Raw genomic sequence first — 17,287 nt, forward strand, 5'->3', positions numbered from 1 at the left:
TTGTAGCAATTCAACTACACATTGTTTGACTTATTATTCTAGAAAACAAGACCTAAATAATGGGTCAATCTTATTGCTATTCTACTGCTCTTTGATATACCTCTTCAAATCTTCACATCTTCTTTAGCCCATGTGAAGAGTGTGAGAAGCCCATGTGGGTTTGGGCCATCTTGGATGAAGCCCAATTGGATTCTTGAGCATGCCCCTTGTTCTTGGGCCTTTTGTTGGGCTTGGACTTGAAGGTGTACCTTGGCTTGATGTTGGGCTTGTTGGGGTCACATCATCCCCTCCCCCTTAAAGAGGATTTTCCCTCAAATCCTAGTGGTTATCCTCATTATCAATAGTACTTGTAAAAGGAACTAAGTCAGTAATGTTAAAAGTTGGATGCACAACATATTTAGTAGGAAGATCTAATTGATAAACATTATTGTTGATCTTCTTAATAACTTGGAATGGACCATCACCACGAAGACTAAGTTTGGATTTTCGCAATTGAGGGAATATTTCCTTCCTTAGGTGTAGCCAAACTAAGTCTCTTTCATTAAAGGGCGGAACTCTCTTGCCTTTGTTTTTAGAATGGACAATTTTGTCCATTTGGGCTTGAATTTGACCTTTAACCTTCTCATGTAAATCCTTTATAAATTTAGACTTAGAAACCCCTTCTTTATGAACAAAGTCAAAAGCAATTGGAAGAGGCAATAAGTCTAATGGTGTAAAAGGGTTAAAGCCATAAACAACCTCAAAAGGGGGGAGTTTGGTGGTGCTATGGACCACTCGATTGTATGCGAACTCAATATGGGGAAGACACTCATCCCAAGATCTATGGTTCCCCTTAAGCACAACCCTAAGCAAAGTGGATAGGGATCTATTAACTACCTCTATTTACCCATCAGTTTGTGGATGACAAGAAGTAGAAAAAGAAAGTTTGGTTCCAAGCCTAGATCATAAGGTCCTCCAAAAATGGCAAAGGAACTTGGTATCCCTATCAGACACAATGGTTTTGGGTAAGCCATGGAGACGAACCACTTCTCTAAAGAACAACTTTGCTATGTGGCTTGCATAATCTACTTTGTGGCATGGAATAAAATGAGCCAGTTTAGAAAAACGGTTCACAACCACAAAAATAGAACCAACACCCCTAGAAGTCTTGGGAAGCCCTAGAACAAAGTCCATGATTATATCCTCCCAAGGGGCGGAAGCCACTAGCAAAGGAGTATACGTCCCGACAGGTATTGTGCTAGACTTAGCATGCAGACAACTCAAACAACTAGTGCAATATTTTTGGATTTCCTTTTTCATGTGGGGCCAAATAAATTTCTCTCTAAGCATAACCAAAGTTTTGGCGACCCCGAAATGACCCATAAGTCCCCCCTCATGCATATCTTTAACAAGAAGTTTGCGATGAGAACTAATAGGAATGCATAGGAGACCTTCTTTAAAAAGATATCCATTGGATACATAGAAGCCACCTTAGGACTTATTTTGACAATTTGAAAAAATATTAGCAAAGAAGGGATCTTGATTGTACAATTCACAAATGTTGTCAAAGCCAAGAATTTGAGATCCAAGTTTGGCTAAAAGAGTGTATCTTCTAGAAAGAGCATCAGCCACAACATTGGTCTTACTTTTCTTATATTTGATGACATAAGGGAATTGTTCTAAGTATTCAACCCACTTTGCATGCCTCTTATTGAGTTTGTTCTGGCTCTTTAAATACTTGATAGTTTCATGATCAGTGTAATGATAAAATCATTGGACACAAGATAGTGTTCCCAAGTATGAAAAGTTCGGATAAGAGCATATAACTCTTTGTCATATAGGTAGTGTAATTACGAGAAGGACCATTAAGTTTTTCACTAAAATAAGCAATAGGATGGCCTTCTTGTAACAAAATCGCACCTACTCCAACCCCAGAAGCATCATACTCGAGCTCAAAAGTTTTATCAAAATTTAGTAGAGCAAGAATGGGAGCTTGGATGAGTTTACCCTTGATCTCATCAAAGGCGTTTTGCTGCCTATCACCCCACTCAAAAGGTGTGTCTTTCTTGACAAGCTCATTGAGGGGTGAAGCTAGAGTGAAAAAATTGGGTACAAACCTTCTGTAGAAGCTAGCTAGCCCATGAAAACTACGGATGTCCCCAACATTCTTAGGCACAGGCCATTCTTGGATGGCTTTTATTTTCTCGGGGTCAACATGAACCCCATTTTTGTTGACCACAAACCCTAGAAAGATGACACTCTCTATATAGAAAGTGCACTTAGCTATATTTGCATTGAGTTGGTGGTCTCTAAGGAGAGAAATAACTACCCTAAGATGACCTATATGCAAACTAAAACTATGACTATAAACTAAAATATCATCAAAATAAACTACTACAAACTTGCCTATACAATCATTAAGACATGATTCATTAGGCGCATGAAGGTACTAGGAGCATTGGTTATGCCAAAAGGCATGACTAACCATTCATATAGACCAAATTTGGTTTTAAAAGCAGTTTTGCACTCATCACCTTTTTGAATGCGAATTTGGTGATAACCACTCTTAAGATCTATTTTTGAAAAGATTTTGGCTCCATTTAACTCATCCAACATATCATCAAGTCTAGGGATTGAATGCCTATATTTAATGGTAATGTTGTTGATGGCTCTACAATCATAGCACATGCGCCATTTTCCATCTTTTTTGGGGACCAACAACATAGGGACATCACAAGGACTAAGACTTTTTTGAACTCATCCCTTGTCTAACAACTCAGTCACTTGAGTCTCTATCTCCTTTGTCTCAATTGGGTTTGTCCTATAGGCTGGTCTATTAGGTAGACTTGCCCCTAGGACAAAATCAATTTGGTGCTCAATCCCTCTAAAAGGTGGGAGGCCATGAGGACCATCCTTAGGAAAGAGAACTTCAAATTCATGGAGGAGAGCATAGATTGAAGGAGGTAAATCCTTAATGGATGTTGAAGACAAGTAAGGACAGCTTAACAAAACAGAAGGTAGGAAGGATGTTCTTCATGAAGTATGTGCAAAAGGGTTTCATGAGATAAAAGCACTTCATGATTAACATCCTTAGAAGTAGAAACTTCCTCTACCCTTGTCGTAAAGTCCTTGAATAACTTAGACTTAGAGTTCTTGGAACTATCTTCCTCTCTCCTAGCTCGCATTTGAGCTTGGTCACTAGCAACTTGGCTAGGAGTGAGGGGATGCAAAACATATGTTTTTGAATGATGTTGGAGGGTGATCTCATTGGTATGGCCATGGTGTATGGTTTGGCGATCAAATTGCCACGACCTACCTAAGAGAATATGGCAAGCTTCCATTGGGATCACATCACATAAAACTTTATCTTTAAACTTGCCAATGGAAAACTTAACTTTAACTTGATGCTTAACTTCGAGACCCCATCTTCATTTAGCCAATGAAGTTTATAAAGTTTTGGATGGGTTAACAAAGTTAAGTTCAACTTCTTAACCATTCTAGTGCTACAACAATTGCAACAAGAATGATAAAAAAACATGTATTGTTTAAAACCTCACATCTTGTGTGAAAAATGTTTTCTCTTTGGTCATTGAGAGGCATGCTAGGTTGGTTATTGAGAAGCCTCCTAATCATTAAAAGAGAACCCTCTTTGGCATATGAATGAAGCTTAGATTTGGACGTTTTGTAACTCTCGAAGTCACTCAAGGAAGAAGATTCCCTAGAAGACTCCTCTTGACTACTGTAGAGGTCTTGGCCCTTAAGCACAATGATGCGTTTTGTAGGGCACTTGGAAGCCAAATGACCTCGACCTAGATATTTGAAACACTTAATCTCACTACCTCTTTTGGAGGTGTCACCTTTATCTTGACCATTTGTTGGGTGCCTATGAGTGGTTTCCTTTTCTTTGGAAAAAATTTTCTTTTGAAATTCTAGTGTAGAAAAGGAGAGTGAAGGATCCTTACGAGAAGGTTTCCTTAAGAGTTGTTGCTCAACCTTGATGCACAATTGAACAAGATCATTTAAGTTTTGATAAGGGAGCAACTCAACTCTATTTTGAATGTTATAATTAAGACCACTCAAGAACCTAGCAATGGTTAGATCTTCTTCTTCTATCCCCGCCCTCAAGATTCACAATTCCATTTTTTGCCTATATTCCTCTACAGACATGGATCTCTGTTGGAGCCTTTGGAGTTTTTCCATTAGCTCTCTCTTGCAGTATGTGTGAACATGGCGAGCATGAAGGACTTCTTTGAGATCAAACCAATATTCAATCTCAAGAAGGCCTTTCCTTCTCTTTTGGAGGACAATGGAGGCCAACCAATTTAAAGCATGACCTTGGAAGCTGAGGACAGTAAGAAAGACACGCCTCTCTTCCTCAACTACGTGGGTATCAAATAGTTGTTCAACTTTTTCCACCCAATCCAAGTATGCCTCTACATTGTCTTTGCCATGAATAGGAGGCAAATCAATCCTAGTTTCTTTGGGGTGAGGAGGAACACACCTTTGCCTTCTAACATGAGGATCTTGCCTTGGAAAGGGGCGTCCTAATTCCTCCTCTTCACCACTATGAGCCTGGTCATGTTGTGGAGGACGAGAAAACCTAGGTGAAGCACGATGTGTGTGTGTATGTATGTGTGTGTGTGTGTGTGAAAATTTTCTTAATTGCTCAGATATGAAGTGTAAATTGGGTTGCATGTCAGCCATTTGAGCCTTAATATCACTTACCTCTTTGGTAAGGTTATGAATCACGCGAGGGGAAACATCACTCTCATCGGTAGCTAAGCCAAAACGAATATTTCTACATTCTTCATCGAACTTGGGAAATTCCTTATCAATATTTTTCCATTGCATTGAATCAGCTGGATGACGAAGCAGTCCGTCACATCTTCTCTCAGTTGCATGCCATCTAAGGTTTTTAGTGTCTTTATTATTTGCAAAAAAACGCTTAAGTTTGGGCACGATTGGAAGGTACCAGACTACTTTCAAAGTATATCCTTCCTTCTCTATTTGACCACTATCTTCACTATTTCTTTTCTGCTTATACCGTGATGACCCACACTTTGGACATTTTTTCAAATCTTCAAATTCTTTTCTGTATAATATGCAATCATTAGGACATGCATGTATCCTTTTATACTTCATACCCATCGGACAAAGAATTTTCTTGACGTCATACATTTGAGTGGGTAGAGTATTTCCCCCGGGAAGCATTTCATTCAAGAGCTCGAGCAATTCTGTGAAGCTTTTATCTGTCCAACCATTGATCGCTTTCAAATTCATAAGTCTTAAAATCGCTGATAATCCCGTAAACTTAGTTGAACCGACATACAACGGAGTTTCTGCATCAGTAGACATCGTCTCATACACATGCGTCTGTGCAAAAGTTTCTACGCCAACATCCCGTATCATGTCCTCCATATTGTCTTCTTCTACTCGATCTTCAAAATCGCTCTTTCCGTCGCTCTTTCATGGTGGAATCGACAACATGTTCAGTTCGAGAAACAATTGGAAAGTCTATTAATTCACCGTGCCATGTCCATATTGTATAACTTCCAAGAAAACCATCAAAAATAAGATGTTCTCTAACTTAAGTTGCATTCAATTTTCTCCAATTCAAATAGTTGACACAAGGACATTTGAACTTCACCTCATCATCACTTCTACCCTCATAACGTTGCGCAAATTATATAAATTCTTCTACTCCATTCTCATACTCAACGTTGATATGTGGTAAATTAATCAAATCTCGATCCATACGTATATATACTGAAATTGCGTGAATAATTTCAGTAATCTTTGAATCAATGCTCACGTCGTAATCAAGGTGTGACCCTATCCCATTCAAGAAGATTCACTTTCTTTATTCTATTGGTACATATTACTTTTAAAATACATATCTTAAATTTCACAAAATTTTTCCAGTATTTCGCATTGGCCTTCAGGATATACGAAATGAAAGTAATTATCAACCACAATCAAATATGCACATGAAGATCAATACAAAACACAATTGACAAATATTCATGAATTTTAAGATATGTATTTTAATATATATATATATATATATATATATATATATATGTATATATACATATATATATGTATATATACATATACATATGTATATATATATATACATATGTATATATATATATACATATATATATGTATATATACATATATATATGTATATATATATATATATATATATATATATACATGTATATATATATATACATATATGTATATATATTACATATACATATATATGTATATACATATATACATTATATACATATATATGTATATGTGTATATATATACATATATATGTGTATATATATATATATATATATGTATATGTATATGTATATGTATATGTATATGTATATGTATATATATGTATATATATATATATATATACGCACTAATAAACTACTTGAAAGTGATTAATCTTCTTAAACTTTCCACTCAGACAATTCAAGATTCAATACATTTAAATCATTAGTATTGTATCCCCTTATATTAATTTTAAAAAAAGGTAGCTTCTTCAAAATAAAAACTCAGGGACAGTACATAATTTTTGTATTGAATCTCAAACGGGAAACTAAGGCTAACTTACACTATAAGAAAAGCAAACAACATATTTAAACAAATAATTAACCACATATATAAAATATAAAACTACTACATAACAAACTACAAAATCATAGGAAAATATTAGAATTAGGAACCTGTGAGCGTAAAAAGTGAATGACAATGGAAGATGATACAATGCAACACATTCAAGAGCTACAAGAGACAATAAAAGACACAAGAGAAGGTCATAAGTACCAAAAAAAGCAAAACAACCAAAAACCTTAACAAAATATATTACCTATTTAATTATAGTGTTGTTACAATATTCTTAAATTCAGACTCAATGCTTTAAATTTCAGACGCAATGCTCCTAAATTAAGACCCAATTCTCTCACAAAATTACTCAAAACACTCCAAACAATTTCAATCCCAATGCAAATCAATACTCGCAATAACCGAAATTGAAAATTAATATATACAAAACGGAAAACGAAACAAAAACGAGTTGGAAACTTACCTTGTAGGAACGACGACGCGACAGTTGGCGGAAAACGAAGAAGGAGGTGTATGAAAGGGTCGTGCACGAAATGGAGGTGCAGCACCAGCGGAGGCAACGCCGTGATGGTGGCCAGAGGAGCGTGGTGGTAGCGACAGTGGACGTGCAGTAGGGAGAGAGACAAGAGAGTTGCACCGTGCACGAAATGGAGCTACAAGAAATGGAGGTGCAGCACCACCGGAGGTGACGCAACAACGGTGGCTGGAGGGTGTGGTGGTAGTGCGGAGAGAAGATCCTGGTTGTTGCAGAGATGGCACGGGGAAGAAGAAGAGAAACGGGGTTCGTGAATTTGAGTCTTAAATAAACTCTATGGCCTCAGTTCAATTAAAAATCGAGGCATATAACCCTATTTGGCACTGATTGAGTGCCACTTGAGGCCAAAAACATAACGGCTAGTGGCATTTTTGAAATATGCAGCCAAGTTTTTGGCTTCGGGTCTCTAGAATCGAAGCATATAATGGCTTTTGGCACCGGTTTTTAGTGAACTGCAGCCTATAACACTCTTCTGCTTTGGGTTTTCTTTGAACTGAGGCATAAAAGTTGCTTGGAATTGCAAAAATGCCACCGTACCATTATATGCTTCGGTCCCTAAACAACCGAGGCATATAAGGCGAGCTAAAATGTGAAATCTACATTAATGATTATTAACCTAATAATTGTCCTTTACTCCCAAAAAACGAAAATAACAATTAACACCCTTAACAAGTGAGTTCATTGCACTGTAACAGATTATTCCATGCCTCTTTGGTTTCTCTAACGGCTACTAGGGTTTCCAGGTTTTCCCTAACATAGCAAAACGGAAAAAAAGAAATAATAAAACACAAATAAGTTTAGGCTAAATTGTGCTAGCCAAGGTTCAAACCCACCACAACTCAATTACCAAACAATTACACAACCATTCAACCAATTCATGTTTCGTGAAAATTCATACACATCTAGGATGATATTATCACACACCATGGTCAAACATATTATTAAAATATTAAAACAATTAAATTAACACACTAATGGCATATACCAAACTTGAACCCAAGTATTTTCATGATAGTGAAAGTACCCTCAACCACTTGATCTAGTACTATTCCTTGTCTTCTTTCTCCATATTACTAACAATTTGTGTACTGAAATACAATTATCCAGAGTACTATACTACAAAGTAATTCAAGTACTAATGACAATGGAAAGAGTACTCTGCATAGGTGGAAGTTCTGAATTGGTAAATTGCTATTGTCTTGTCCCTAAGAAGAAGTCTATTAAATATCCTTTTAAAGTGATACAACCACTTTAAAAGAAATTCAATTATGATGATGAAGGAAGAACAGACCGAAGAAGTTAAAAAACAAGAAATCATTCCACAAGAATAGAACCCAATGATGGTAATTGCAAACTGGCTTGAAAATTATATTTGATGTCTAACTTGGTCCAAAATAACAACCATTAATGTACTAAATTTGATTTAATTGTTAATAGATTGCACATTTACAACAAAATTGTATTCGAAAGCAAAGATCCAAGGTAAATACATTCTTAAGTATATAACTTTATATGTTCAACCATGCATCTGTTAACAATGCTTTAATAGCTTTTTATTTAGTTCAGAAATAGTCAAATTTAGACAACCTTGCTTGGAATGCATATAATATCAAGCTGAAGTATTGTATGAAGAAAGAGCAAAAAACTAAAACACCAAACAAAGTTGATTTTTCATTGTGTTACTAAAAGGGAAAAGTTCACTTCCACTCTTACAAGCACCATCTCATCTGCTTCAAACTTTGTTAAATAGTGTTGATGATAGAAGTAGAATATTTTTACATAATATAAGAATATACAACAATATGTTGTCATTTACTTCAATTGGAGGTACAATAGATACTTCGATGAATAATGGTTCTCCATCACCTCAATTCATTCTTAATGGACAAAATTATCATTGCATTGGAAGTTTGTTGCCACAAGATGGATCAAAGCCAAAGTTTGCACAACTTTACATTTACGATACTGAAAATGAAATTAGCAACACAATGAAACATTTAAGGTTAATTAACATATGTTTTATCATGTTATATGAAGTCTTCAAATTTGTTTATTTAGTTTTGTTTCTTTATATGTGTTTTGGGTCAAATTCAAATCAATCTTTGGTAGATCAATCATTGGTTGTTAATTTGATCAAAACGATTGATGATCGCAGTACTTTTGCCAAATCATTTAGAAGAGTTAGAGATTTGTCAATCGACAAATTCAAATCTGACTTTTACACTGAGACTATTTAGAGGAAGACCCAAAGATCCAAGAGTATACAACACACCTTCATGTGATAAGATAGTTGCACTAATAGTTGATGATTTTGCTAATATGGATGTAGGAAGAGATATAACTGTGAAGAAATGTTCTAGTGAATTGACAAGATTGCACGAAACTCACATTACCTTTATTCTATTACAATATCCTCTAATGTTTCCATATAGAGAAGATGGTTATCAAGAAAATATTTCAATTAGAGAATCTCATTCCAAAAGTAAAATAAGGTAATAGTTCGTATTTCTTTGAGAGATTTTATAACATTTAGAATCCAACAAAGGTCTTTGGAGTTTAGTAACATTGTTAATGTGTGTCGATTGTTCCAACAATTCTTGGTCAGTTGTTACACAATGATTAAAGCACAACAATTGTTTTTCATTAGAGCAAATCAAAAGTTAATACATTGTGATATTCTTAATGGATCACAAGAGGCAGTTAATAGAGGAGAGACCGATCCTTCTTTAATTGGAAGACATATAATGTTGGCTGCTTCATTTACTAGTGGTACAAGGTATATGTTTAACAATTTTCAAGATGCTATGGCAATTTGTAAAGAATTTGAATATTCTGATTTGTTCATAACTATAACATACAATGTAAATTGAAGTGAAATACGTGATTTTGTTTCGATAAGAGGTTTATCCGCTTCAGACAGACCTAATATTATTTGTAGAGTCTTCAAAATGAAACTTAATGAAATGATGATAGATTTAAAAAAAATGATTCTTCGAAAAAACTATTGCAGATATGTTTTGTATGCAATGTTATATTTTATATATAGTTATGAAATTAAAAAAATCAGTGGCTCACTATAGTTATTTTTTTCATACAATCAGGTATGTACACAATAAAATTTCAAAAAAAAAGGATTATTGCATGCTCATATACTATTATGGTTAGATGGAGAAAGCAAATTAAATAATCCAACCGATATTGATAAAGTAATTTTAAATGAATTGCCTTATGCAAATTTGTACCCGAAATTGCATAAAGTTGTTTCAAGTTACATGATTCATGGCCCTTGTGGACCTGCAAGATTTAATTCACCTTTTATGAAAGAAGGTAGATGTTCAAAATATTATCCAAAGAAATTTTCAAGTTGTACTACAATTGTTGAAGAAGGATATTTGTGTTCTAAAAGATGTGATGATGGTAGATTTGTTGAAAAAAATGGAATTCAGCTACACAATACTAGTGTTATTCCTTATAGTCCACCTCTTGTAGTAAGATATCAAGCTCATGTCAATATAGAGTATTATAACAAGACAAATGCAATCAAGTATTTGTTCAAGTATGTCAACAAAGGTCCAGATAAAGCTATAGTTAAAATAACTAACGCTTATGCACATTTGAACAAAGAAACAATTATTGATGAAATAAAGAGATATTATAATTACATATCACCATGCAAAGCAACTAAGAGAACTTTTGGTTTTGACATCCACCACAAGTGACCTGTTATTTAAAGATTAACATTTCATCTTCCAAGCATGCAATCAACTTTGTTTAAAGATTATGATGATATTAATGTTATTTTCAACAACTGCGAAAATAGTAACACAATATTTCTAGGTTGGTTTGAAGCTAATCGAATTTATACAAAAGCAAAAGATTTGACTTATGGTGAATTCCCAAGCAAATTTGTGTGGATGGCAAAAGAAAAAAAATGGAAACCAAGCAAGAAAGGCTACAACATTGGTAGGCTTACTTATATTCCTCTTGGATTTGGAGAACTCTATTTTATGAGAATATTATTGACTATTCAAAAAGGATGTGTTGATTATGAGAGCATAAGGACAATTGATGGACAAATGTTTGAAACATTCCAACAGACTTGCTATACTTTAGGATTATTGCCTATGACAAAGAATTTATTAATTGAATAAAAGAAGCCAGTGAAATTTCTTCTGGATATCAACTTAGAAGATTGTTTGTTACATTAATACAATATCAAAACCTGATGTAGTTTGGAATTCTACTTATAGTGTGTTATGTGATGGAATCTTATACCAAAAAAGAAAGCACTTGAACTTTTCAAGTATTCTATATTGTAATTTATTGAATTAATTTTTCTAATTGTCAAATATATGTTGATATTATTTAGTTTTTGGTGCAGGATTTCAAATGGAAGAAACTGAATTACAAAAACTTTGTCTTCTTGAAATAGAAAAAAATGTTGATGTCAAATGGAAGGTCTTTAAAAGATTATCCTTCCTTACCTCAACTTGATATTTCATATTCATTTCCATTCGAAAACAAATTTATTATTGATGAGCTACAATATAATAAAGAAGACATGGCTAAAGAACATGCAATTCTCTTCAAGTCACTCACTGATGACCAAGTGCATGTATATGATGATATCATGAATGCAATACTTTCCAAAAATGGGGGATTCTTCTTTTTGTATGGTTAATGTGGTACATGAAAAACTTTTATGTGGAAGACATTGTCAACTGCAATAAGAAACAAATGGATGATTGTTTTAAATATAACATCAAGTGGAATTGCTTCATTACTTCTTCCTTGTGGCAAAACAACACATTCCACGTTTTGCATCCCACTACTAATTAATGACAAATCAACTTGCAACATAGCTCAAGGTAGTCTTTGTGTCATGCTTTTAATGGAAATCAGTTTGATTATATGGGATGAAGCACCCATGATGAACATAATGTGTTTTGAAGCATTTGATAGAATCTTGAGAGATCTAATGAAAAAAATTGATTAGTGCAACAACGGCAAACCATTTGGTGGTAAAGTGGTTGTCTTGGGAAGTGACTTTAGGCAAATTCTACCTGTAATAAATAAAGCATTCATGTATGATATCATTAAATCTTCAATACACTATTATGACTTATGGCAATATTGTAAAGTGTTAAAGCTCTAAAAAAACATGAGATTAAATAATACCAAAAATAGGCAGATAGTAGAGGATATAAAAGAATTTGCTAATTGGATCTTGAAGATTGGATATTGAGAGATGAATTTAAATGCAAATGGTGAAAGCATTGTTGAAATTCCATAACAATTGTTGATTGGAAATATAGAATCACCTTTAATGTCATTAGTTCAATTTATGTACCCTGATTTCATTTTCAATATGATGAATCCTGGTTATTTTGATGATGGAGCAATATTTTGCCCAACAAATGATTATGTAGAGGAAGATAATGATTACATGCTATCTTTATTAAGTGGTTAAGAAATTCATGAATAGTTTACATCAGAATTTTTAAATGAAATCAAATTTTCAAGTATTCCAAACCATTGATTAAAGTTGAAAACAGAGGTACCAATTATGCTTTTGAGAAATATATATCAAGAAAAAGGTCTTTGCAATGGCACAAGAATGTAAGTCAATCATTTAGGGAAAAATGTCATCTCTGCAACTGTTATTACAGGGGAGAACATTGGTGACAAATTTTTACCCCAAAATGGATTTAGTTCTTTCTGCTTCAGGTTTGCCATTTAAATTTCAAAGAAGACACTTTCCAACATCACTAAACTTTGCAATGACAATCAACAAAAGTTAATGTCAATCTCTTTCTAAAGTTGAACTTTATCTTCCACATCTAGTATTCACACATGGACAAATATATGTTGCTATCTCTAGAGTAAAAACAAATAAAGGACTGAAAATACTTATTCTAGATGAAGATGGAAAAGTCACAAACATAACTAAAAATGTTGTCTACAAGAAAATTTTTGAAGCTCTTTAACAAAGAGGAAACTATAGGTATGTCACTATTTATTTCACACTTTTCTGCTAATTTATTCAATTGTTCAATGATAATGGTGTTCATTAACTGCATTAATGATAAATGCAGGTTGTACTAATGGTGCTCATTTTCTTATTCAAATTACACAGTGTGAATGATGAACTATTGTTCCTTTAAAATTGATGGTATCCAACATTTATCCTATCTTTTAAACAATTCTTTGTTTTACAATATATTTGAATTTATTAGATACAATACATACTTATTAAAATATATCTAAAATGTTTTTAACAATATTTATAAATTACATTAAGTTAAATAATTGAAAAAAAGGGTATCTAATAAAACCCATGCGTTGCACGGGTAGAAAGACTAGTTGCATATATATAGGAAATTCCCATCAGCTTTAAACTGAATGTCAATAACATATAATATTTAATTATTTTTAATATATTCCAAATTTTAATAAATCGTTAATGGGTAACTTTAAAAAATATTTTTGTTGTGGTAACATGTCTATTTTAACAAATATTTAATATAACAGTGATCGACTCACATTAATAGGTAGCAAAAAAAATACTTTTAATTACAAATCCATTTTAGTGATTTTTTGATGTGGTAATTTTGAGTTGGTAAATATAATATAGGTAAATAAGATAGAAATAAAGAGAAGTGAGAGGTGAAGATAATGGTGAGTCACAAAGGGAGAGAGGTGATGATTTATGGATGTTAAGTATTCTTTTCAAAGGAAATTTGTTTCAAATAGTGGTTTTGCGGCAACATGGGTGTGACACAATGTCAATGTGTGTGTGACACAACAACGCATGTGCGACAGTGAAGCGAGACACAAGCAAGGGTTTGTGCCTTGTGTTCTTTTCAGAAGGATTTTTTTCCCATGTGTTAAATCACCCTATAAGTAGAATTTCAGGTGGAGAGAATCCTCAAAGTAAAATTATTCATAGGAATTTTGGGTTATCATATTCACATATAAATCATGAAGAGCAGACAGATGATCAGACGAATCTTGAACCCTAGTTATGGAAGAAGATCAATCACAACCTGAACTAAGGCCATCTTCAAGAGTTAGGCATCCTTCCAGTAGGTACTCATAAGATGAATATGTTGCATTCATTATTGATGGTGAACCATAAAGCTTTGATGAAGTTGTGAGGATGAAACATAAAGAAGAATGGATCAAAGCCATGAATGAGGAAATGACCTCGTTACATGAGAACTAAACTTACAAGCTTGTAGAGTCACCCAAAGGAAGCAGACCATTGAAGAACAAGTGGGTATACAAGCTAAATTTTGAAGAAGGGGGATCAGAGCCTCAATATAAGGCTCAAATCGTTGTAAGGTTGCAATTAGAAATAAAAAAAAAATAGATTTTGAAGAGATTTTCTCATTAATAGTGAAGATGTCATATATAAGGGTAATTTTTGGACTAACAACTTGCTTAGACTTAAAGATAGAGAAACTTAATGTTAAAACTCTATTTCTTCATGAAGAACTTGAAGAAGAAATTTATATGCAACAATCAGAAGGGTTTGAAGAACCAGACAACGAATACCTAGTGTGTAGTCCAAAGAAAAGTCTTTATGAATTGAAGTAGGCCCTAAGGCGAAGATATAAAAGGTTTGAATCTTTTATGATTGTGCATAAATTTTCAAAGATGTCAGTCAATCACTATGTGTTCATAAAACGGTATAACAATAATGATTTTATTATTTTGCAATTATATGTTGATGATATGTTAATTATGAGTCATGATAAGAAGAGGGTTGCTAATTTGAAGCCTTAAACAAGTCTTTTGCTATGAAATACTTAACACCTGTAAGTAAAATACTTGGAATAAAGATTATAAGATATCATTCCAAAAGGTTATTATGGTTCTTGAAAGAAAAATACATTAAAAAAAATACTCAAAAGATTTAATTTGGACATAGCTAAACCATTTAATGTTCCACTTGGCTGCCACATGAAGTTGAGTAAAGACCATTGTCCAACAAGTGAAAAAGATAAGCCAGAGATGAGCAATGTGCCTTATTCACCTATCGTAAGAAGACTTATGTATGCCATGATTTGTACTAAACCAGATATTCCTTGGAGTTGTGAGTTAATTCTTGTCAAATCTTGGTAAAGAGCACTCAAAATGTGTGAAATGGATACCCAGGGGGAACTACCAAAAGGTGCTTGTTGACTTATGTATTTGGTAATGGAAGACCTACTTTGGAAGTATACATTGATGCTGACATGGTTGGAAATGTAGAAGAAGAAAATCCACATCTGGATATATAGTTATTTTTGCAAAAGAAGTTGTGTCATGACAGTCAAAGCTTAAAAAATGTATTTCCTTATCAACCATTGAAGCCAAGTACATTATAGCATCTGAAGCTTGTAAGGAGACTATATGGATGAAGAACTTCCTATGTGAATTCGATCACAATCAAGAAACTTTAATGGTGTATTGTGACAATCAATGTGCAAATCATCTAGCTAAAAATTCCACTTATCATTCCCTTTCAAAGTACATTGATGTTCTCTATCATTGGATAAGGAAATCTTTGAATGATGGCTTATTACAACTGGAGAAACTTCACATAGATAATAATTGTTTTGACATTATAACAAAGGTGATACTAGTCAAGAAACACTTTGCTACAAGGAAGTAGGATTGTTAATACCCTGTATTAAGTCTGGAAGGGGGAGAACGTTGGAAATACATCCCTCCATGATTAAGGAATGCAATTCCTATGCATGGAAACTAATAAATGATTTATTCCAAGGTCTTGGAATTATTTCTTTGACTTTTGAAGAAATGTACATTAATCTTTGGAAAGGTGAAAAACGTTTAATATCCATTATCACTCTTGGTATAAAAACCTCAACCCTTAACTATAAATAACGGTCTTGAGAGATTTGGAGACACAAGAATAGTTGAGTAATCGAACTAGTAAATTAGAGAGTAGTAATGAGTTGAGTATCATTTGAAAAGAGAGTTTCCATCATTTCTTTGTGAGATAGTTGTAAGCCATCCAAAAGGTGAATTTGTGTGTTATCCTCTTGATAAGAGAGATCCTTTGTGTAATCCTACGTTTATAGTGGAGATCTTATACTGGCCTAGTCCCGTGGTTTTCCCTTCTTACATTTGAATGGGTTTTCCACATTAAAAATATTGTGAGTCATTCTCTTCTCATATCATCCCTTCTCTTAAGCTTATTTTAAGTTACATACACAAAGGAATTTTTTTTTCACTTCTGAATATTTTACTCAGTTTCCAAACAAAATAAAATAGGTTAAAATACCTTTTTTGTCCCAATTTTTGTCAAGTTTTGTCAAATCAGTCCTAATTTTTTTGTATGTTCAAATAGATCCCAATTTTCGTCAATTATGTTCAATTTGGTCTTTTTTGCTAACACCATTTAAATCATTAACAGTAATGAATAGTAACTGCCACATGTCACTTCATAATTTTTTTTTGGTTTTTTTTTATTTTTTTAATGTTTTTAATGTTTTTAATTTTTTTAAATATCCATGTGTCAACCCAACAACGTGCCAAAAAGGTATTTTATCTCAAATATGCTTTTAGTCGGTTTGTTTACCTTTAATACAATTGATACAAATATCATAATCTGTAGAATCTAAAGGGTTTAGAATTTCATCATACAGAAGTCTTTCTATTCTTTGCTTGGAGATATGAACTAACCATTTATGTTATAATTCGTTAATTTTATGTTTATGCCTCAAGTATTTAATTGTAAAAGTTCATTAAATGAAGCAATTACATATATTGAATAAAAATTATCATAACTTGATAAAGAACCATAACCAAGAAATTTTAAATCATGAAACAAACTATATCTTTCATTCCCAAATGAACAACAATAACAAAATTTTTCCAAAGAAGAAATAGAAATAAAGTTTCATTTAAAAGAGGACACAATAAAAGTTTTATCAAGATCTTAATAAAAACCACATTAATAATTATCTAAATTTTCCTATTGCTTTAACTTGAACTATCTTGTTATCACCGACATAGATTTACTTTTCACCATCAATTGGTTCTTGTCAACTCAAGAAATCTTGCATAGACATACTCATATGAGTTGTTAGACCAGAATTTATCCATCACGTGTTCAAATACAAAGTTAAAG

The sequence above is a fragment of the Vigna unguiculata genome, chromosome 3 (genome assembly GCF_004118075.2).
Source record: "Vigna unguiculata cultivar IT97K-499-35 chromosome 3, ASM411807v1, whole genome shotgun sequence".
Classification (NCBI taxonomy): Eukaryota; Viridiplantae; Streptophyta; class Magnoliopsida; order Fabales; family Fabaceae; genus Vigna; species Vigna unguiculata.